Source organism: Phaenicophaeus curvirostris, chromosome 1 (genome assembly GCF_032191515.1).
Source record: "Phaenicophaeus curvirostris isolate KB17595 chromosome 1, BPBGC_Pcur_1.0, whole genome shotgun sequence".
Lineage (NCBI taxonomy): Eukaryota > Metazoa > Chordata > Aves > Cuculiformes > Cuculidae > Phaenicophaeus > Phaenicophaeus curvirostris.
Genome location: NC_091392.1, coordinates 89,177,526 through 89,202,078, shown reverse-complemented (window position 1 = coordinate 89,202,078; position 24,553 = coordinate 89,177,526). Strand labels below are relative to the sequence as shown.

Below are 24,553 nucleotides of genomic sequence, written 5' to 3'. Positions count from 1 at the left end.
CCTCTCAGACAGAGTCTTTAAATGTCACAGATTAATGAATTTTCATGAAACGGAGAATGAGAGAAAGAATTAAAAAAAAAAAAATATCCCAGAGCACCAACATGAAAGCATCTTTTATCCTTACACAAAATTCTGCCCTCAAGCCTCAAGATTCCTAATGGATTATAACAGATCGTAAGTTGGCAGGAGACATAGGATAGAAGAGGTTAGACCCTCTAGATCATGCAGAGCATCCTCAAACAAAGCCAATATGCGAGATGTTAGTTTTTACAGGAAAAGAAAAAAAAAATAGAGGATGAAGGGCCACTCACTCGGATCTCAGTTTTATTTTAACCAAACACATGAATTACTAAGCTCAAGGGGTAGAATTGGTTAAATGATTTTTTCATCTGAGGTACAAACTGCAAAGGTCAGCTATTGACTTCAAATGACCCTAACTTGAGAGCCATTCAGATAGACAGCTGTTCTTGGACCCTTTCTTAGTATTTGATGTTGTGCTTGATCTTATCCAAGAAATTGCAAAAGTTATGATATAACATTTTTATTCCATCAGATAAACCAAGTATGCTGATTATTTCTCTTTTTTTCATTTATATCAGTGAACTCAAATATGTATGAAAGAACTTCAAATATCATTAAAATGTAATAATGCAAAATGCAGTTGGAGCGTAAATGACAAATCTATGCATAAGACATCACTTAAAGAGGAAGGAAGTGAAGAGATGATGTAGATCATGTATGCAGAGGTAAAAATGGGCCATTTATACCCAACTGTGTTAAAAATATGGCTTCAGCGACCTCCTTTGCACACAGCCCCTTGGAAGTGGGACTCCACAAGTGGTTTGCTCCCTTCTTGTGAGAGGCACAGGCACTGATTCTGCAAGGCTCAACTGCCCCCACTGCCCATGCATCTTTTCAGTGCAATGACACCAAGTGGGATAAGCACCAACATGCTTGGTTCCTGGCCAGCTGCCTCCTTACCCCTCAAAAGCACAGTTGTCTGACAATGATGACAGTAAAGGGAAGCTGCTGTCACTACGACAGCCAGGCCTGTTGCAAGAAAATCTGGAGAAGCTAAGAGCATCCTGACAAGCAAATGGAGTGCTGCATGAAAAGCCAAGCAGCAAGACCCTGTGGTTCTCCACTTATATTTTTGCTGCAGAAAAGTCAACCTGCTTCACTAAAAACAGTTCCCTAAGTTCTCTCTGTCTTTGGTCACTTTGTTGACCACAGCAGCTATAAAATCTCACTGTAAGAATGGGGACTACTAGCAAGAGCAGTGTTCAAGAGGGTCTTGTTCTCACCATCATCTTGTCAGTCAGGTTATTTGTGACAACCTTCACCAAAGCAAAAAAAATAATTTTTTTTTGTTTTTTTTTTTTAGACACAAAGCTACCTTTCTGACTGCAAAACCAAGTGGAAACAAGTGCAAGGACTATGACAGTAACCTCCAGCTCCTGATGACATCGAAGTCTTTGGTTTTCAAAAGCTGACACATTCCTGTAGTTTGGCACATGTGGCAATCAACTGTATCAGGGACTATGACAGTCAGTTATTTGTGCTACTCACTCTTGTCACCATGCAATGCATGTCTTTCCTACCACCACACACACCACGACCACCAGAGTTGCAGCAGGGTCTCCAAGACCATTATCAATTACCTGTAGCTCTATAAGTGACCTAGATGAAGTAGCAAGTAGCCATCCTCTGCTGGCAGCCAGAAAGAAGACAGAGCACACATGCGTGTAGGAGTGGATGACACAAATGACTGATTAAGTATATGAGAAGGCAAAATGTCAAAGCCATTCCATTCTGAGAACAAACTCTATACAAACAAAGAAAAAAATCGATACAGTTTTTCACACAGAGAACTATTTTACACATCATCGCAAACTTACTTTAAGACACAGCACTTTTTCTTTTGGACTTTTAAACAGCAGTGTAACATTACTGCCCCGTCTGGTCTGCTAACTCACTTCATGCATCCCTTTTCCTTTCTCCTTTCTCCCCATCTCCCTCTTTTTGAAAAATAATAACCAAGGAACCATCACCCCCAAGACCACCTCACATGGCAGCCAGTAACAAAACTTTCTTGGGAGATTTGTCTCATTTCTGGAGGAACAGAAAAAGGAAGATAAAATTTTATAAAAAAAAAACCAAAACCCAAAACATACCAAAACTCTGAGCTGGTTGGGAAGAGAGCAAGCTGGACAATTTTCTAACTCACTGCAAGGATTGACACTTGTTTTTCCCAATAAACCTTTGGCATTTTAAGTAAATGAAGAGTTCAAGTTAGTCGACACAAAAAAATCTTATGACTTGTCCAAAGTTAGGCAATAGTCTGCTCTTCCTGACACAACTGGTGAGTGAACTGACTAGAGAAGGTGCCCCGCTAGACATGTTGTTTGTGAACAGAGGAGGCCTTGTGAGAGATGTGACAGCTGGAGGACATGTGGGGCACAGCGATCATGAGATGACAGAATTCTCAGTTCTAGGAGAAGTAAGGAGAGGGGTCAGCAGAACGGCCACCTTGGACTTCCAGAGGGCAGACTTTGGACTGTTCAGAAGGCTGGTTGATAAAGTTCTTTGGGAGGCAGTCCTAAAGAACAAAGGAGCCCAAGAGGGCTGGATGCATTTTGAGAAGGAAATCCTTGCAGTGCAAGAGCAGGCTGTCCCTGTGTACTGAAAAATGAGCCGTTGGGGAAGAAAACTGGCTTGGCTGAGCAGAGAGCTTTGGGTGGATCTCAGAAAAAAGAGGAAAGTATATGAGCTTTGGAAGAAGGACTACAGGGATGAAGTGAGATCATGCAGAGAGAAAATCAGAAAGCCTAAAGCCCAACTAGAACTTAAATTGGCCAATTCTGTGGAACATGATAAAAAAATTTTCTATAAATATATCAGTAGTAAAAGGAGGGCCAAGGAGAATCTTCACCCTTTACTGGATGCAGGGGGAACGACAGTGACAAAGATGAGGGTAAGGCTGGAGTACTTAATGCTTCCTTTGCCTCAGTCCTTAATAGTAATGTGAAATGTTCTCTGGGTACTCAGCCTCAAGAGCAAGAAGACAGCGAAGGACGGCAGAACAAAGTTCCAATGATCCAAGAGGAAATCGTTAAAGACCTGCTCAGCCAACTAGCCATTCGCAAGTCTATAAGGCTGGATGGGATCCACCCAAGGGTAATAAGGAAGTTGGCAGAGGTGCTTACCAAACTCCTTTCCATCATCTCCCAGCAGTCCTGGGTGACTAGGGAAGTTCCACTTGACTGGAGGCTGTCAGATGTTATACCCATTTACAAGATAGGCTGGAGGGAGGATCCAGAGAACTACAGGCCTGTAGCCTGACCTTGGTGCCAGGAAGGTTATGGAGCTCATAATCTTCAGTGTTATCTTACAGCACACGCAAAACAACCAGGTGATGAGGCCCAGTCAACATGGGTTTATGAAAGACGGGTCCTGCCAAACTAAGTTACATCCAGCTGGAGGCTGGTCACAAGTGGTCTTGGCTCAATGTTTGACCCAGTTCTGTTCAATATCTTTATGATCTGGATGAAAGGATTGAACATAACTTTAGTAAGTTTGCAGATGACACGATGCTGGGAGGAAGTGTTGATCTGCTTGAGGGCATGGAGGGTCTACAGAAGGATCTTAACAGGCTGGATTGATGGACTGAGACCAACAAGATGATGTTTAATGAGAGTCCTGCACTTGGGACACAACAAACCCATGAAGTGCTACAGGCTTGGGGAAGAGTGGCTGGAAAGCTGCCTGGTAGAAAAGCACCTGGGGGGCATGGTTGATACATAGCTGAATATGAGCCAGCAGTGTGCCCAGATAGCCAAGAAGGCCAACAACATATTGGCCTGTATCAGAAACAGCATGGCCAGCAGGACCAGCCAAGTGATTGTGTCCCTGTACTCAGCACTGGTGAGGCTGCACCTTGAATCCTGTGTTCTTTCTACAAGAAAGACATTGAGGTGCTGGAGCATGTCCAGAGAAGGGCAACAAAGCTGTTGAAGGGGATGGAGGACAGGTCTTATGAAGAATGGCTGAAGGAACTGGTGTTGTTTATCCTAGAGAAGGCTGAGGGGAGACCTTATCGCTTTCTACAACTACCTGGAAGGAGGTTGTAGCGAGGTGGGTGTTGGTCTCTTGTCCAACGTGATAGATGATAGGACAAGAGAGAATGGCCTCAGGATGCACCAGGGCAGGTTCAGATTAGACATTAGGAAAAATTTCTTCACTGACAGGGTTATCAGGCACTGGAACAGGCTGCCCAGAGAGGTGGTTGAGTCACCATCCCTGGAGGTATTTAGAAGATGGGTAGGTGAAGTGCTTAGTGATATGATTTAGTAGTGAACAAATACAGTTGGACTTTACGATCTCAAAGGTCTCTTCCAGCCAAGTGATTATGTGATTCTATGATTCTTCTTTTGCAGTACTAGAATAGCTGTCTTGTCCCTGTTCTTTATGCATATGGAAGTTACAATAGTTACTTTAGTTGCATCAATATATGGATACAAGATACACAGAAAATAGCAATTGCAAGAGAATCGATTGGAAAAAAAGGTGTTAAACAATTAAAATTATTAGGTCTGAAAGAGACTTTGGAAGCTCACGAGTTCAATCTCCTTTACTTGCTTTAGGATAGTATCCCAGGCCACTTCCTTTGTCTCATCTAGTCTCTGATTGTTGCTGTATAATTTCCATCAATTAATTAATTTCTTGTAGTCATTTCTGGTTACTGTTGTCTACCTTTCACCTTTTTCTTTCCTTCCATTGGTGTGCATGCGTGTGCATACATCACAGATCAGCGCCGGTTTGCACACCCTCCTGCTTGTTAAAATTCCCACCTCTTCTGCTGACATACTGTACTCTTAATCAAAAGGGCAGGAGGAAGCCACCAGGATTTATTCTTCCCTCTCTCTCTCTCCTTCTCACTCTCTCTCTTTTTTTCAAATGGCACAAATGTCAAACTTTCTAAAAGGATGTTTGGCATAGCTGAGTTCAGTCATGTAATGTACAAAGTCGGTATGATCAAAAGGTTGCAAGGCTGCCCACTGCTAAAGAAGAGGGGGAGAAAAAGGAAACGGAGATCTCTTCTGAAGTGTAAAAGAATGCGTGAGCCAACTGTTGCCACTGGAAACACCATGTCTATTAGCAGCAGCGGTGGGTCTGAAATACGAAAATCTAGGTCCAGATTCCAGAGTCTCTGAAATTCCGGGCTGTTCTCATCCAATCTTACGCCCATGAAGAAACAGGGATAGACACAGCTATGGAACTGAAGACTAAGTCTCTGTGCTTTGCATTGTTATATGGAAAAGGACTGTATCTATGTGGAAATAAGAACAGTTGGTTTTATAGTCAAAGTTGCTGAAACTAATCAGACAAAACACCAATTCATACATCAAAAATATGTGGTCTGTTTGGTGCTCTTATACAGCTACCTCTCACCACACTATTATCATACTTACTGTACCCACTGCCAAAAATGAGGAAAAATTACTCCTTCCTTCTACATAACTAAGACTTTTGGCATTTTGTGTGGCAACTGGTTTGCAATCGTAGGGCTTTTCACAATTTCTAAACTGCACACTCACATCTTCTACATTTCTGATGCAATGTTTTTGGTTTTCTTCAGCCATCCTATTTGCTCTACTTTGCTGAGTCCTTGAGAAAATGCTTGCATCTTCTTACCCAACATCAACATTAGAGCACACCCCAGCTATGCTACCGGCTCCCACAAAATGCCTGCAGTCACAGTGGCCTGAATATCGGTAGTCAGAATACTCAGCAGGACGAATCTTTCCATAAGCCCAGATGGAGTTTCCCTGCCAGAAGATAACTCCCAAAATGTGGAGAGAAAAGCTCATCGTCAATATCCATTTAATAGAAAAATCTTAATTATAGGTAGTTTTCAGTCCCAGAACGGTAGACAGGAACTTGAGATTAATTCCCCCTATGACAAAGTATGTGAACAATAACCAGAATTTGTAATCAATACCCAGAGGAGAGAGCATCCAAATTGTAACAGGGATTTGGGATTCTTTCCCAGAAGGCATAATATATGATTTGGAACAGGTAGACTGGGATTAATCTTTGATTATGAAATATCTATGATTCTATGATTCTATGATTTGAACAGCAATTTTCGACTTTTAATGAAGAGAGGATGTGGACACAAAACAATGTAATTTCTAAGTATCTCCATCATATTTCAAGACACACATGTCAGCGCACAAACAGCTGTCTGGGTTGTACACAAGTTAATGTGGGAGTGCCACCTCAAGAAAAGTGCACTAGGATGGCATGCAGGAGGGAGACAGGCAAAGACCAGAGCTACGCTTTACCGATTTCTAATAATACTTGTTTATTGCAAATTCTGCATTAGAAGTAATTATTCTTCGTTTGCTGACCTTACATGGATAATTGTAAGTCAGCAAATATCAGTACAGGAACATGGCTTTTCTATTACACAGGAAAAATATGTAAAGGTGTTCAAACGAGAAATATTTCTCATTCTGAAGAAATATTTCAGAACAGGAGTGTGCAAGGCAAAATATACATAGATCCTCACCATGTCCTGAGAGGAGAATACAACCCATGTTTCTAAAGTTCCTTAGAATATAATAACAGCTAATTATTTGCCTAGAATAAAGATAACAAGTGAGCTGTGAATCTTACCCTCTTCTGTTAGTTTCTACAAAATAATTTTCTTTATGTTTTCCTCACAGGCCAATGAGTAATTTTAATGATTATGAGCTGCATCTGTAGCCATGTAAGACGAGGCATATTTCCTCTATCTGCATATTTTGCCATTTCTGAGTTAATGTAACAAATTGATGTTTCAGGACGCAGGTTGATCACCACAGGGGTCAGAAAACCTGGCCTCCACATCCAGCAGTCAGTATTGCTCAGTTGGGCAGATGCAGCATCCAGGAGGAAAACATCTTGCCCTGAAAAGACTGATGGTAGTTGCTTTGGAAGCAGGACAAAAGATGAGATGAATCAAAGGCCTGTTTCAGTTCAGCAGATACTTTATTCCTAATTTATCTTCTCTATCTTGTAAAATATTTTAAAAGATCCTCTGAATTTCTGAAATTGAAGATTTACCTCTTCCATTTTATGCCTGCTGTGTAAAACATTTGGGTCTTTCACTGAAATGAGACAAGCAAGCTGAGGTTCTCTGTGGGGCCACCCCTCTCACCTTAAGCCCTCAGACCCATATCTACCCAAGGATAATTTCCTAAGCCTCCAAAATTATACATAAGTATGCTGTCTCTGTCAGACCCTATTAATCATAAACTTCTCCTCATTTCATTTCAGTATTAAACTCATCTTGTTCAAATCTCTAATTTTCCACACTGACAGAAGAGTCCTCTATACATCATTCAGCTCTATTTCCTAGATACGTTCAGAATTACAAAATTCATTCAAGCCCATCTGATCTCTTCTCACTAAACCTTCTGCCTTCCACTGACTGACAGAGAAGAATTAGCCTTCCTCCTGTCAAATATACATCTTTTCCCCACAAAAGTATGTGAAAACACATCCAAATACAGCCAATGACTCAGCTTGCCCTTGTACTTGTGTCTCTGCTCTACAGAGCAGTGAATTTTATGGAGCCGCAAGTCCCATTGATATAATATCAGACAGACTACTAATATTTCTAAAGTAAAAACAGCTGTGGTGTTCCCTGCACTGCACGGTACCACATGTTGAAAGCAGCAATATGGATGAAGTGGTACCATCAGCATCTCTTATTCTAGTGGAAGCAGTAAATCTCACAACAGAATCGTACTATGGAGCAATGCTGCTAAGCCTAGTACATCAGAGGTCATTTTAAGTGATTAAAAAGTAAAAATTGCCAACCACAATTATCCTCAGTATCCTATCTCGTATTAAACCCAGATGCAGATCTCAGGGCTGGGAAGAGAGAACGTGTCAGATGATAGCCTCTGTTCTTTCCCCACGGCAGCCATGTCATCCATCTCATTTCTAACCCAGTACCACAGCTTCTCTCCAGAATTACAAAGACACTGCACTCTATGCCAGCAAAAACAAACGATAGTACTGCTGTAGCAAAGAGGAGATGAGACCAGAAGAGCACTCAAGCCTCTCCTTATGATTTTTGGTGAACCACACATTCAGCAGAAACAATGATGCCTCCCCAAGAAGATACATGCCACAAGAAACTTGGTGCTCCACAGCTGGTATCAAACCCTTTTCTCACCTAGGCATCTGCTGAGGTCTCATTGTTCTAAGAGGCTCTGGCTCCCAAGCAGCAAGCTTCATCCACACAACGTGACTCAGGGACTTGCAGAGCCCTCCACTCCCACATTCAAATACAGGCTACACCAGCTCTTCTGGCAAGTTAATCGAAGTAGGTATGGCAAGGGACTCAGTCAGACAGACTCTGTCAGGGCATGGTGTTAGATTAGTCACCTCACCAATTTCTGCCTCAGTATCCCCAAGTGCGAATTAGTTTTTGGCACCTACAAGTTAAGAGGTCGGTAGCTTCAGAAGCACCGTATGTTAGACAGACAGATCAATATTTCATTTTATTCTACTATACTTTTGCTGATTTGGAAGGAAACAGACTCTGTTTCAGTATTTTTATTTTTTTTTTTTACTAAAAACCTGTAGAAGAAATTAAGTTACAGTCTTTTACAACCAGAATCTGGAAGGGTGTCCCATTGTAATATTTTCAAAGAGAAGTTGTGCATGCAGTATGTATGTGCATATGGTGTTTATGAATTGTTTTTTAACTTTAGATATTTTATTCATTTTTCCACATGGTACAAGTAGAACACACATCTTTGTTGGACAGACACCAATGCAGTAACATAGCTTTAGATTTCAGGCACTCAAGATTCAGTGGGACAAAAGGCTACCCTATCTTCATGCCAGGACATCACGTCCTGAAATTAGGATGCATGCCATCAGGCAGTCAATATCTCACTGAAGATATTCAGCCCTCGATACATTCAGTTACACTAAATGAAGAAAACTGTAACCACTTCCAGTTATTCCATAAAGAGATAAGGACCATGAGAACTCTGTGTCTTGGCATACAGCATCCTATTTTGATTTCACTGCAGTCGGTATCTGCTGTTATCCACAGTTTGTGGACTTCATTTTTTTTTCTCACTTGCAATACGCACAGAGCCAGCATACCATCTTCAGTCATAACAAGGTTCAGAAGTCCTTAAAGCGGAGGGAGGGAAGCGGGTAAGGGAAGGCACAAAAAGACCTGACTAGAGCTTTTCAGGATGGAAGCAGAAAAAGGAGAGATGCTAGTTACCTGCATCCCCAGTACCCACAGTCAGCAACATGGAGTACAAAATCCACCTCTCCCATTTATGCTGTGAGCATGTGTGTAAGCTGCTCTCACAGATTCACCGAGAATACTGAACACATGTTCTCTAGAATAAGTGCCTATGCAGACTAAGAAGTGTAGTTTGTTGCTCAAAGTTACCTGAACTGCAGGCGTGAACAGCTTACTGTCAGAACAGAAAAAGTCTGCTCTGCTACTGCAGACTGCCATGTCTAATAAATATATAAACCTTGTTTATTTAATTTCAGAGCTGCTGTTTCATTTAAGCCGTACCACAGTCTCAGGAATCACAGGATGGTGGCATTTAAGAAGGAGAGGCAATGATTTAATTGATTTTCCAGGAAAAAGCTATCTCCAAAAGAAAAATAAAGTTTCCTTTATAAAGAATGGAAATACTAATAATATAAATTAGTGCTTTTTATAATTTAACATGGTGAATCATCATTCTGTTAAATGAAATGTAGGAACAGACAAACTGGTTCAGAGCAGATAAATAAATAGTAATACTGTTCCCACTGGTAATTTAACACCTACCTTGCACCCTAAGGTCTCGGAAACTTTAAGTACAAAAATACTTCCTTCCCTCTATCTGAAAAAAACTGAGGATAAAGGAAATAAAGATTAATATTTATGTGAACTTGAGATGTTTTGGTTTTCAGATAAGTCAAACTAAAATGCCTGCAGTGGGTACCTAGGGCTAATGATTCTTGTCTACTGTCCTACTAAAAGTCTCTTCCAGTGCCTGGCTTAAATTTGAGGTTTCTTGACAAGCTCTAAGGAATGGTTAACCTTGGTTTCCTGATAAAAAGCAAATGCTCCCTGACTTCAAACAAGCCCATATGGACGGAATATATGAACTTCTGTCAATGCAGTCGCTGCTCTGCACATTACTTAAATGTTAAAATAAAAAAGGAGGGAATATTTTTTGCGCAGGTGTGTCAGACCCCACTGTGGGGAAGTTTGGGTCTGCTCTCCCCTGCTCAGACTTGGAGCAGCGCTGAGCCCTCTCTCTGCACCTGTTCCCTCTCTGACTCTCCTGGCAGCGGGTTGCCCTGGGGATGCGGGGCACGGTATAAATAGGAGATGTGCTGTAGCCGTGTGGATCACAGGTGGCACAGTGTATTTATCTTCACATGTGCCAGGGAGGATAACTACAGCTTATGAGTGGGAAAGGTCAAGCGTGCCAGCTATGATGGTGACAAACTGCCTCACTAGTGAGCAAGGGTGCATTCACCTTTCACTGCCCACAGCCAGCAGACATCTCCTGAGCCGTGGATGAGCAGCAGCCCTGGAGCACTGGCTATCACCCGGTGTGGTGTCACCTTGGCCTGGGGCTCCCACTCCTTCCCTGGCTTGTCAGGAAGGCACCACTGACCATGAGGGTGGTGGATAACACTGATATTCTGGAACTCCTCTCTTCCAAAGCCTGCAAAGAGGTTTATTATTTATAGGCAGAGGGATGAATACATGAAGTTCATACGTGGGGGCCCACGGGGGGAGGGCCAGTTAGTGCCAGGCAGTAATTTCAGTCTGAAGTTCCTATGACTTAAATAGCCACTTGAGCTCTGCTCTTGCAGTTTACAATATCAATAGAACCCCTAAATGAAATTACAGCCTTCTGATACGCAGCAGGGTAGCTTTTCTTCACCGTGTAATATACGCGGTCAGGAGAAATTGCACTGTACATGGAGTTTCACTAAAGCAGAGTTTATCATAAGAATGTTCCCGCTAAAATATGATTAGGCTTCTTGTTTGCCAGATAACACGTCTAATGAATCAGGGTGTGCATGATAGCCATGTTTTGTGAATGCAGACACATACCCTGAGGTGAACTGGGCACTCCACTGCCTCAAAGCACCAGCTATTTCACTTCCACCGTAATTTGCACCTGCTTTGTTTTGCCAGCAGCACAAACCCATGCTAGCTCTGGAACTCGCCTCGGTTCCAGGAACTCGAAACATGCACAGAGGAAAAAACAAACAAGGCAGCAACAGGGGGAATCTATGCATTACATTCACAGGCTTTTTTTTAAGCATGCCTGATTGAGGCTAAATCTGATCAATTTTTCCTTTCCAGTAGCCCTGTGAGGGCAGGAAAAAAATATTTTCATTTTACAGGTGGGTAAGTGAGACACAGATAGAGGTAGAGATCACACAGCAATGGATCTGGGATATAGATTCAAGTCTTCTAATGCCTATTTCATTTCCCTCCATTGTCATTATGTTATTCATCCACCCCACTTCCCAGCCCAGGACAGGAAGAAAAATCTTCATTTTACCGTTTGTGGTATTGTTGGTATTTTCTTCATCCTTTATCTTAGGACATGAATTAACTGTTGAAATGTTCCATGTCACAACATAATTCTGCAGCTGATAATTAGTGATCTGTGTGGCTACTTTACCTCAGTAACTCGCAGTTCCATTTTGCTTTCTTAACTTTCCCTGTCATATGACTTAATTAAAAATCAAGTTTCGCTTTCTTTTCTGATTTATAGGAAGGGAAATTAATGCCGTGTCAATGTTGTGACTCTGGAAAACAAGCTTTTGGAAAAGACAGAAAAAAAATTTGGATACCTTAAAATGGGCAATGTACTCCAAATGAGGCAGTTGCTTTTATGCACTTTTACTGAAAAAATTGTCTCTGCATACAGCTTATGTTCTTGCACTTCTGAAGTTTCCTGGTACCTATGTATCTATGTACCTTTATCATTACATCCTTTTCTGTGCTTTGTTCTTGTCTGATGCAGTTAACACTCACAGAACAACAAGCATATCACATCAAACAAAATTGTTGTGCAGAAAACAGTGGTTTTGATTCTACTACATAAATACATATTCTCTTCCCCAAAAGTATAAACTAGTGGCTTGAACAGAAGTGAAAGTCTACCTTTTGCTATTTGCTTGTGTCAGACAAGATGATACCTTTCCCATTTTATCTATGGGTAAAAGAGGGAGAATTAATTTGGCAGTGAATGTAAAGCACTTTGAGATTACTAGCTGGAAGGGATGCTGTAATCAAAATGGCTACTGCTAGAAGCAAACAGTGCATCCATTAAAGAATGACCATAGGTATTCATTTCCATTTTTTAAAGTGACTATGGTAAACTATTACACAGTAGACAAAGAAGCTACTACTAATGAGACAATTTGTCATCTTAACCACCCCGGAGTGTTTAAACAGACAGTTAAAATATGACTCGAAATTGCAGATTTTCACCGTAATGATTTTAGACCATAGTCAAACCATTATAACCTTGGACTACAGTCAATAAGCAGCTTATACTATAATAAGAAAGACTGACAATTTTTGTCATGTTGCTGTACAGAAATACCAGTGAAGACAAGTTCCCTTGCTACTGGAGGGACTTCCAGAATAAATACATTAATTAAATAATTTAAACATTGAGAGGTTTAGAGCAACACAGAGACTCTTAAAAAAGAGATTAAATGTTGTTTTGCCTTCTTGGTGAGAGTTGCCAGAGTGACAGCCCTTGACTTCAGTACATCCAGAGAACAAGTGTTATACAGGCAGAAGTTTGAAGTTTCAGACATTTAGCACTGTGCTTTCAGAACTTTCCATTTCAGAAGTGCTTATGTCTTTCAGACTTACACTGCCTGGAGGGAGAAAGTAAATCAGAGATAAGCTTCAAAGATCAGACCCAAAAGTGTGTGTGGGCGTTCAGTATAGCCCATTTAGAGAAAAGAAAAAAATCCATTATGTTTCTATCTGTGATGTGAACTGCCTGAAAGTTTGGGATGTTCTGATCTGTTGGCTGCTTTGAGTACACTGAAGAAAGGTGATGCAACAGCCAAGTCAGGATCTTAACACCAATTTAGTCAAAAGCTGGGACCATTTGGATTGGGTCTTTGATGTACCTAAAGGTTATTTCTATGTGTATGTGAGACTCTTTACTGAGGGTATCAGCCAACTTAATTGCGGGTTTTGTTAAGAGCTAGTGATTTAGTTTAAGTTCAGAGAGAGGTTCCACAGCACCGGGGAATGAAAAGAAAGAGCTAACCCTCACTGCTCAGTGCTGAAAAAGGTCTGCGGTCAGCTTACGGTTTTGTATGTGAAAAAAAGAGGAGTTCATAGTTCTTTATGGTTATAATGCAAATCCAGATGAAACTCAGAGGTTTTGTCTATCTTCCATTTGAAGTTTTCAAGTTTGGTCAAACTTCAGGCTGAAATTGCAGCAGGGGGAGGGACTGAGAACCCCACATGGATTGCAACCAATGAAAATATTTGCAAAAATTGCCAAGCAGTAAAACCACCAAATCTTGCATGACTTTACTTATTGGTTAAAAGAAATAGTAAATACTTTAATTTGGGTTGGATGTGATTTAATACTGAGCTCAGTTCTGAAGCCAATGTCAAAGCCTCTGATAACTCCAGTGAAAGACCACTCAGTGCCAGCCTTTATGTACTGTCCTCATGTCTTAAACTGTGCATGAAACCAGGGGAAAGGTGACTACTGGACTTCTTTGTATGTCACAGGTGACCAGCAGCATTTGGAGATGAGTCGTGTCCCTGGGGGCCAGAGAGAGATGCCTATTGATACACCTACTGAATGAATCCAATTCAAAAGCAAGACAAGGGTAAGAAGAATCGTTCCTAGTTAACATCCCATGTGAGGTACATTGGTGCCATTAAACATCTTGCTCTTTTCCCAGGGGCATGTTTCAGAGAACAGGGTAATACCTCAAAATACAAATACTTTGACCACTACCCCGTTTTTCTCATATGCCTAGTTGTTAAGAGTAGAAAATGTTAGTCAAGAAATGATCAATTTCTTCAAGCCAGATAATATGGGAGATGATGACGGATGAATGGAACAGCCCACGCACTGCCCTAGCCTCCTTTAGCACTACAGTAGTAAAAGATTAATGGGAGTGATACATTCAGCAGGGCAGGAGAGGACAAAATGAGACCCTGAGCAATCTGGGCCTGGAACCAGAGGTGCACATCCTACTCCTTTTTCTTTCACTGACTTTCCTGTGTGGACTTGAGCAAATTGCTGCCGCTATGTCTCAGCATCTCTATCCAACAGCTGGAAATAACTTTATGTAAGTACCTTGATGTTGGTCGAAACACTTAATTTTTTAGTATCCAAGATTTTGTATATTAAGTTCTCCAAAGTACATTTTTTTTCTGATTGCCAGTTCTCCATACAGACACAAAGAAGGGAAATGAGAGAGTTAACAAAATAAAAAAAATAAAAACAAAATTAAAAATCCAACACTTCCCTCCCCCTCAAATGGACCAGCAGCCTATAAAACAACTAGTTCTTCCTATTCCCAGAGGTGGCTTCCACAGAAACATTTTCTTTTACTATGCATCCACTGTAGAGTTTCTTTTCTGCTTGGCTGGGCAATCAGGTATTCAGAGCATAATGTAAATGCTCAGAACACAGAGGCATGAAAACTTGCCAGACAGAAACTCCAAGCGAAGGATTAGCGTTTCTTCCTCCTCTCCCATGCTCTCCCTACACCAGCTTTCCCAAACCTCCTGCCTGCCCCCCCTTCCCCCCGGACCCCCACTGCCGGCAGCGGGGACACCAAGCCAGGTACAGCCCCCCTGCCCTGACGACGTGCAGCTCCCTGCCCTGAGCTTGGCAGCCTCTGCTCCAAGACCCATATTCCTCTGTGCTTCTTGGCGATTTTGTTTTTATAAGAAAAAAAAAGAAGCAAAAAAAAAAAGCCAAAACACAACAAAAAAACCTTTATTTCCTGCTTTGCCGCAGCAGCCCCGAGAATAGAAGCCTTGACACATCAAATTCTGGGAGCTCACCACTCACCAGGGCTGTGGTTCCTGGTCCAAGCGATGACGAAGGAGAATCACCTCACAGTCTCTGGAGAGTGGCAGGGCTTGGCTGCGAAGTGCGCCCTGTGCCGATGGGCTTTTTGAGTTCGCTCTGTTCCAGAGCGAGTGCCGAGGCAGAGAAATTAGGGAGGGGAGAGGTGGGAAGGAAAATCACTGGAGCCTCTTACGATCAAACTTCCACTAAGCGAAAGGAAATGTCTTATAAATAAACAACAGCAAGAGAAACAAAAAAATCCATCCCGTCCTGCCAGAGGAATGTACATTATTGTCTCTTGACGGAAAACTTTACACCACACCAGAAAGCAAAAAAGAAGCCATGTCTCCTAAAGCTACCCTCCCTTGTGGGGCAGGCGGGGGGAGGAGAAGGAGGAGGGCAAGGCAAATTTAAAAAAAAATATTGGGAAGTTCATGCGATTTCCCAGTAGACAAACAAAACTGTCAATTCAACAGATGTCACTATTCCAAGGTTTCATGCAGTGCTAAATTTCTTTAGATCTGATCATCGCTCTGCCATTAGGAAACATTCATGGAGGAAGTTCAAGGCAAGGGGAAGGAGGAGAAGGTCATAGTGTATATATTTGTATGTATATATGTGTATATTTATTTATGCATAATATACACATTTAATGAATTTTGTCATGCATATCTTTAATAATATTTTTATATATGTATTTTAAAAACCCAAGGTACATGAACTTCTGTTCTCTTGTACCTCCCCAGAATTTTTTATATTTAAGGGCCAGAGTTCTCATTCTCATCTCACAACACTGCAACTGCAGTCTATACAGGGTGAACATTTTGTGGTATGGCAGCTCACAAGTGACACAAGTTTGGTGATTTCAGTACGGTCTCTAGCTTTGGAAAAGACTATTGCATGATTTGGCACAATGCATGTCAAATACCAGTCTCTTTATAAGGAAGTACAGATGGCAATTGTAATTCAAATAATTTATCAAGCACATTTGGAGACCTGGAATGGGGGATGGCCCAAGTCTACGAGAAACCAGTATGCTAGAAGTCATTATTAGGGAGCTCGTGAAACTTGCCTCATGTGTACAGCATTAGAAGGTCACAGACTGCTGAGGAGAACCAAGGTGCTTGGCAATGCTGTGTTTTGGGTCACGACTAGGAAAGCAGAGCACAGCAGATGAGGACCTATTTCAGAGTTGTAAGGCAAAAGACTAAAAGATCATGTGATAATTGGAAGTGTCTGGGCAGTCTCAATCTGCGCTTTATTTCTAGGGGACTCTTCCATTTGAGACAGAGCTGCAATTCCAAACACATACAGTGCTCGTCCCAAAACTCAGCTTCCCAAATCTCAAAAAATTGCCTAGTTCATTGGATTCCTGAGGACTACCGTATTTGCAAGACACAAATGAAAACATGTTTTTTAAACTAATTAGTTTTACATCTGTGTGTTCTTGCTGGCGAAGCAATGCTGTCACAGACTCTTGTTAGCAACAATCAGTCTATGAATGCAGATGGATAAGGCAGAGTCAAGCTTAAGATTGAAGTATGGTTGAAAATAAAAGCCAAGAGTCTTTAATGTGAAATTTATGGCAAATCATAGCTCCTTCAGGCTCCAATCTTATGGGCAAGCTATTGTTAAAGCATTTCCAGATGTACAATACAGAGGTGATCTCAATAAAATAAAAGAAGGAAGCATTTTCAAGAGACTCCTTTTCTTAAGACAGTGCGTTAGAAGTGACATCACTTACAGCACTGGAGAGCTGTGGGAAGGAGGGGAGCCTAAGCTATTATACCACACTATTTGGCAGATTGTAAATCTTACCATCTAGCATATACATGCTGATACCAAAGAAATCCTATACCTGAAAGGACTTTCGGCAACAGAGGGAAGCCATCAGCTGTTCTGATCTTACTAAGAATTGCTTTGTTCATTTACGGATCATCCCATCATTCATTCCTCACTACTTCTATGTTTACTAGCATTGCCAGAAACCCTTAAGAACATTGAGACAAATCTGAGCTCTTTCAAGTGAAACCTTATTACTCAGAGGTGTCCGCAGAGCCAGGTGCTCAGGGAGCAGAGTGGTGTGCAAAGGATAACAGAACAGAATTTGAAAAGATAAATCCTGACCATGGGGAAGAAAACCTTCAATATCTCTAAGAAGGCAACGCAATTAGCAGGCTGAGCAGCTGACCTTAGGTTCCCAGTACCTCAAGCTGCCCATAGGAGATTTGCATAGATGAAAGTGAGGGTAGTATATGGCAATATGTGTTTAGCAAGTCATTTGCTAAACAGTCCAGAGATCAATAGCAGACATTAAATTAAGTACTCTGGCATTCTTATTATTTAGTATCATTAAGCATTATGGATGGCTATGGTATAAAAACAGGGAGCCAAGAATCAAATGAAATTTTCTGTTTTAAAAAAAAAATCCTACAAAGTTTCTGAAAACTGAACTTAAACAAAAAAACACATGCAGAGAACAGATCACGCAATCGTGATTAAAATCTCAGCAAATTCCATCTGCCTGCCTGACAGCGCACACTATTTCCATTACAGATTTCAGGAGACTCTGAACTGTGCCATTCTCATTTCACTACTGTTAGCAGTGGCCACAGCCTCAGAACTGCAAAATAATAAGTGCCAGGAGGACAATAATTTTTCTCTGATTATTTTTTTGACATATCCCATTTGTGCCCTTTTTCAAAGTTTTAATTTGGTAAAGGCACTTTTCAGCCTGTCTTTTAACAGGTCACTAATAACTTGGGATGCAAGATCTCATATTTCATTTTTTTGCAGCAGCCACCACTAAATATTTCATTTACTTTGAGTACAGCAGACCACCGTGGAAGGTTTTTTATTTTTTATTTCCACAATACTGTTTACAAACTAGTTTTTGTGATTCTTTATTTTGCATTAGGCTAGTTTGATCCTACCCATTAAAATGAAAGCAATAGACTGCCTACAGAAACATTTTCATTTGTTTACATAGCTCAGTGAGCCAACTGTGCTGACGTTCCTTCTTCTTAGGACCTATATTCAAATAACTCAGAGGTGGTACCTAATTAAAACACATGCTTTCTCTATGTAATATTTTGTAATATTCATAATGCAGTGTTACACACACAAATACATACATCTTTACACACATATGAGACATATAAACAAAATCATCATTTTATTTCTACCTCCTGACTTGGCGACTAGCTCTTGAACTAGAACGCTAAATGTGTTTGGCTGCAATTCTACATACGCACACACAAAATACAGAGCTAAACAAAATCCTTTTAAAAAACAGCAGTACAACCTAAGGCTTTATCTGTCTGCCTTGTTTCAGACTAGAGAGCAGAAACCTCAGAGAGGCTGATGCTCTCCCCCACTTCAGCAAAGAAATGGTGAAGGAACCCAGCAGAGCCAGGAGAATGCTTGGAGACACTGGCTTGTCGCTCCTCCCCTCCACGTGTCCCTCCACACAGCTAACGCTCAGTGCTTAGAGAAAGGCCATGCTGGGACCAGACGTTGGGAGCAGCTGCAGACAAGCATGTGGAGGTTAATTCTGCTTTTTGCTCCATTAACCTCCGCTCCACCTTTGTGACCCCCTCAAGGAGGAAAGATGGCAAGATGGTATGGGCAGGAAAGCCAGGCACGTGTAGCAGGCCAGGCAAGGGGAGTCATACTATGATAGGGCTGCCTCTGGATCTTGGGCTTCACAGCACTGTGAGACTAGTTTCCTCCCCTCCTGCCAGTCCTTCTCTAAGCACTGGACATTTGCAAGATCTCTGCAAGGGAAGCTTCACAGCACTTCCCAGCAGCTTTTCCCTCTGCTGTATGTTCCTTTACATAGGAAGAACCCACAGCCTTTGGCAGTGGGTGCAAACAGATGAGATAAACAGAGAGAGATGAGATGAGATGAGATAAACCTAGTGGAAAAGTCTTCTCCAGATGTAGTGTCTCTATCTATAAATAGAGATTCTCCTAGTACGCTCCAGATGCAAACACAGAGTTGATATTTTTGTTGTTTTCTTGTTTAGTACAAAGCAATTAAAATGTAACAACCTCTCAAAATCTTCCTTTATTAAAAAAAATAGGTCACGGACACTGAAGCAGGCAGTCATGGTTTGGAATGGGCAAGCAAACAATTTTCATTTGATTGTGCCTTTGTTTTTGTAACTAGCTTTTCTGCTGTGACCCACTATACTTACCCTGTCTGCTGCGCTAACCAGTAACATGCCTTTTTAATCTGCCTTCCTGGGGTCTGCATTTGATTACAGCATTCATGTTCTATTTAGATTCTTTTGAATCATGCCCTGTGGTGCTAGCACGAAAGGTGTTATTTATAAAATGAAATTCTGTTGTATTGCAACTTGGATTCAAAGAGGACAAGTAATATTAAATACTTACTTTATTTAATAATATCTTGGATTTATTAACTCAATTTCATTACAAGATTAGAGACGGTAACCTGGAGGGGGTTATTAACTAATAAACAAGCTTCAGGCAATTTCACCCCACATAAAATAAAATAAATAAAAATACATATATATGCACTTAGAGTTCTTCCATTTTGAGGGCTCAGATAAACACCTCTAGCTCAAAAAGAATGGCTTTCTTGATAAATAGCATTGGGGAGAGCTCTTAGCCAGAACCCACTAAGTTCACGGTGCCTTTAGGACAACGGGTAGCTATCCCAAGTGACTGACCTTATATAGTTGGTTGTATCCCACATGGGATGAAGTCTGCTGCTCAGCTTTGACAGAACTGATGCAAGCTGCAGTTACTTCAAACAACTGTGGGCAGCACACTGGACACATGAAACTGTGCCAACCTTTCTGACCCTCCTCGATTTATCCAGCGCACCAAGACTTGCGTTTGTGAGCTGTTCTACAGCTCTTACTCTCCCAGCATCAGTCCTGCAGATATATGCAGGATGTACGACAGGAGATGCATGTCATGCACTCAGGGAATCCCGTAGGCAATGTGCTACTTCTCCCCAAAACAAGCTCCTAAGCCATCGAGGAGTTTCTCTTTCCAGAGGGAGAGAGTACAGAAAGTTCCTGACTTTGCACATAGTATAATAGGACTCTCTATTCTGATACTTAGCTCTTCATGGTAACTTAGACTACATTAAAAAAACAGCGCATGTTCTATTCACTCAGACACTGCAAAACTAGCGGTTCAAATTAACAGCAGTCTCTTCACCTTGCAAGCTGAAGTACGTTCGTTAGCATCCCAGCCTGGGGATTAGACCCAAGTTATAAAATTCACAGAAAGTTTGAAGCTCTCTGAGAGTACAGGAATACTGAGATGCATTTTTTGTCCATTTCCTAAATAAAACTAATAACTGCTAATACACTTTAATCCCTCTTCTCTGAAACATTCTACGACAAGATGTAGCTTACGTGACTTTGAACCTGTCAGGTCCACAATAAAGACTGAATCTGACATGCGAAAACAGCACAGTATCAATGTCATAGATCTTAAACGCTGGGAATTCCCACTTGGAGGTGCACGGCAGCTAAAAGCTTTCACCCCACATCTGTTGCACAGTTAGCTGTGAGTCACCTGCAGTCAGCTTCATTAGACCCAAGGTGTCACTCAAATAAGACAAGCTATTGCTAGAACAAGAGAAATCAGATTTTTAAACGTTTGATAGATTAAAAGGAAAGTGTCATGATATGTTAAATGGATATTCAAATACTTTAGGTTTCAGTTTTCAGCTACTTACAGATCATATGCCTTTGCTTAAAGCTGGATGGTAGGCAGAGTCAAAAATAAAGGGCGAATGATTTTTTCACTCATATGGTGTTGTTCATAGCAATGACTCAGTGAAACAGAAAATCCAGTGCATGAAGACCATGAAAAGACAGAAATACTTAATGAATTAAATCTGGCCAGAAAGAGATTTGAATTCAGACCGATCTCTAAAATTCAGGAGAGAACACCAACAGCATGGTGGTGCACAGATATTCACAAAACAAACTGAGGTTAAGTAACAGAACTGTATGGAGAAGAGGTTAATTTGGGTCAAAAATGAAGGGAGATTGAGAAACAGATTTATGGTGAAACTTTCAAAGGCAGAAGCAATAATTGCACCCGCAAAAGGCATGTGCATCATTGCTACAAATAAAAACACATGCTTGGACTCTCTACAGGCAATCTGGCATCTGTCTCCCATTCCCTCCCTCCTCCTGACCCTGAGACCTCACTCTCTGGAATTTTGTTCGATGAATATTCCATAATGCTCTGCTCGGTTCCTATTTTCATGAAAAGTCAGTGAAAATGCATTAGCTAATAAGTGGAAGTTCACAGCATTACTGTCAATCAGTGGTTCGTTTCCATGAGAATGGAGACATCTCAACAGAGAAAAATAGTGAGATTCAAGCACAAGTGATATTCAGTCTCCATACGTTGCGTATACACACCACTTTGAAACTACTGAACTAACTTGTTTGGCATTTGATTTATTAACAGGCTTTCAACAGTATCTATAAAATAAGCCAAGTTAAAACAACATTCATTCGGGTCATTTTGAAGTGAGGCAGAAGCAAAATATATTATTGGGTATGTTAGGCATACTGCAATATATATTCATTCCCTGTTTCCTCATTTCTTTCTATATGACTAAAACCGTCCCTGAAAAAAAAAGTTTATTTTCTAGGTTTTTTGTTTGTTTCTTTGTTTGGTTCTTTACATTTCATCCCCCCAGGTCTCAAAGTATAACAATTTCAGTCCTAAAATAATTATTGAGAAAAAATGTAACTGATAATGTGGATTATAAAAGGCATCAATATCTATTATTGATAAGAGCATCCTACTGTTTCTGAATTACTGAAGTCTGGTTACAACGAACAGGCTAGGAGAGTACAGTCTATGATGCAAGCATGCAGGGTACGCATGGGGTACAGCTTTGGAAAGTCTACTGCTTTCCAAAGGCACCTTTACCCTCTACTGTTTTTAGCCACTTGTGAAGGTTTCTTGCATCTTCTCCTCTAGAAACAAAAAAGTAAATAATGCAAGGAAAAAAAAAAAGGCAGTTATTTCTATTTTTAGGCAAAACCAAACCCAGAAATGCTGTAAAATTTATCTGCATTTCTAAATTTCAGACATTGTCAAAATTTAATACAATTGGGTTCACAGCTTGATAAGGAAGTGCTATGGAAACAGCTGCAAATCACCTGGACTCTCAAAGACCCACCAAGACACTAACAAGCACAAATGAAATGCCATTAGTATCCACTTTTCCATGTCTCCACCTTCTTTCTACTGTCCTCAACCAAGAACCTCTCTGAATGTGTCCACTTAATGAAATATTTCCCTCTTTTCCTCAGTGAATATTTTAAAAGTTTCTGGGACAGACCTGTTTCTAAGGCAAACAAGAATGCCACTGTAGCCACCCAGTGGGACAATTTTCTCCCTCATGGCTGTTGGGATGATCCCTTTTCGCCCATGTGAGGTGAGCCTTTGAAGACCACTCATGCAGCTCTATAATCTTTTGAAAGAGCTCCTTAATTAACTACTGACTAATATAAAACTGATACTTTTTTTCCATACTGAGATTCAAGTGCACCCTGTAGGATGACAAAGGACCTAGTTCCAACACAGCTTTAATTGTGTTTCACAGTATCTAGTGAAACCACCATTTAAAATTCTTGTTCTAGTGCGCGTGTCCAGTGCTTTGTGGAAGGACCGAGGCCCATTACAGCCACATTATATGGTAGAACAAAGCAGTTTGACTCCAGGCAAAGGCTTTCTCCTCTCCGTATCTCAGTTTACCCAGGTGTCTGGCTGGAAGAATCATTCCTGTTCACTTAATAGGCATGCCTTGGGAATTATCTACTTAGCATCTAGACAAAAAAAAGGCTCAGAATGGGAAGATACTATGGGGCTGAGTGAGTAGGCTTGCTGCAGTAATGTGGCTGTTGACAGTAGGCAGCAGGTAGCAGAGATATCATGAAAGATCACTCATGTCGATTTTAAGTTATGTTCACTTTTGTGCCTGTTCTGTAGGCCCCTGGAGATTAAATACAGCTGAGTGCTATTATACACTTAGCTCCAGCGAATGAAAAATATACTCTTTTAGTGGTTTTATTCCTTTATCAATTACTACTTTAAGAGACTTGTACTGTATTATTTTATATTGGCCAGTTGTAAAAATAATTTATTCCCTGAAGAGTTTTATTCCTTTAACATTTCAGATTTTTGTTCAATGTTTACCATGTGACTGTTTTAGACAGACACTGAAGGAATACTTTATTCAAGGAGCTAATACAGATCCTTTTCTTAGGTACATTTTGACTATATTTTAAATAAAAGACCTGGATAGGATTTCTAGTAATGCAGAAAGTCTATTAAGATTTTCCTGCTTGCACCTTCGCCATGAGAAGAAAAAAAACCCCTGAAATTGAGTCCAGACTTCTAGTAAAGCACCAGGCCTGCCTACTGAGAACCAAACCCACTTTCCTCACTTTTTTTAGTTATATCTTCTTTTCTTAAGTGTGCTCCCACCAAGGGCTATATAGAGCACTTTTGGAATAAAAATTAATTCCTTTCAGACTTGAAACCTAGAACAAGAGCCACTAAGATGAAAACCTGTCAAGCGAGCATAGAGCCAATACATAGCTAGCTAGGAAGCACACTCAGTTTTCACTTAGTCCCGAACTGCCAGGTAGCTCCGTGACTTAATTCTCTCTGTAAGTAGCTCAAACCACTATGAAAATAGGTGTTGTGATAAGGGAGATGTCCAGATGGATTGAAAGGGCAACTTTATGTTGATTTGAGAACATGATATCATGGATGCAGAAACCCAGGTCATGTTCAGCAGAGGCTTGTGATATCACAGAACAGGGTGACATCATTATGCATGCCTTAGTCGTGGTCATGCACAATCCAGAATCAATTAAGGATGAAGCCATCTGTGATGAAGTTCATCTAAGGATGAGCAGAAGAATGAACAGGGTGTGTAGCAAAGCTGGAGTCTGAGCACTGCCAAAAGAGGACTGAACTCTTGTGGAGACAGTGTTGCACCGTCTTATAAAACCTTTGTTGCTCAACAGAAGACCTTGATTTCATTGCCAATTCATAATTCAGATCAGATGACAAAGGATTTCCTGAGGTTCACAAACCCTGTTAATGATGGTGGGGCCCAGCTCAGACTAACCCTGGAGCTGTTAAAATGAGAACCTCTTGTATTCAAGATTTTCTACAACTTCAGCACAAACCCTGAAGGCCCTAAAGACTCACCTGAGTTTTGCTTTTGGCTACTAAACTCAAGCAAATTTTGGGAAAAAATATTAGCAAAGCTCCTAGCCAGCACCTTTCATCAGCAGTTCTCAAAGTAGCTTACAAAGGGATTTCCTACTTTATGAGGGCAAAAGCAGTACAATGAGGAGGAATGCTGTGTTCAAGATCCTTTAGCATACCAGCCACAG

The 24,553-nt window shown here is 40.9% G+C and overlaps 1 protein-coding gene across 17 annotated transcripts in view; it reads right to left on the bottom strand.

Annotated features, from left to right (window-relative positions):
- The window catches only part of ZBTB20 (zinc finger and BTB domain containing 20), a 492,240-nt gene that overhangs the window by 173,317 nt on the left and 294,370 nt on the right, over nt 1-24,553 (bottom strand). Inside the window, exon 1 of one of the 17 annotated variants that reach the window (XM_069867488.1) lies at nt 15,129-15,323. The exons of the other annotated variants lie outside the window; for them this stretch is intronic. The gene's annotated coding sequence lies outside the window, so the exon portion shown is untranslated. Of the gene's footprint in view, nt 1-15,128; nt 15,324-24,553 lie in introns of those variants that run through there. 17 annotated transcript variants of the gene reach the window in all.